Raw genomic sequence first — 502 nt, forward strand, 5'->3', positions numbered from 1 at the left:
GTCTCGGCAACACTTAACTTATTCCACACAAATCTTGCTGAGGTCTATTGAAGTGGATTTGAGGTGGCTTCATTCTGCTTATAGTGTTTCAAAAGGTGTGCCCTACATATTTGAGAGAGTGCTTTAGTGGCATGGCTTCTTGTTCCATATGACACTTAGTTCTCATCTTGAGGTTGGTGTTACATTAAGTTATCATGTGTAATAGCTTGAATGCTCAACCATTAAGATATTGTTCACTCCTTTTAATAATTGGATCACGCAAAGTCACACTTCTGTCACTAGAGCTACTACTAGTACTAAAATTACTTTCCATGTATTCAGTTTTAGTTCTACTTAAATGAAGACCTTTAGAAGCCTTTAAATGAAAGCCTTTAAACTCCAATGTAGACCTCCATAGTTCAAGTTTTCCTGTGTTTTTTCTCTCGTTTTATCCACAAGAAGGATATCATCAGCAAAAAGCATACACCAAGGTACATCCTCCTGTAGATGTCCAATAAGACCA

This window comes from Phalaenopsis equestris, unplaced genomic scaffold, assembly GCF_001263595.1.
Source record: "Phalaenopsis equestris unplaced genomic scaffold, ASM126359v1 Scaffold000134, whole genome shotgun sequence".
NCBI lineage: Eukaryota > Viridiplantae > Streptophyta > Magnoliopsida > Asparagales > Orchidaceae > Phalaenopsis > Phalaenopsis equestris.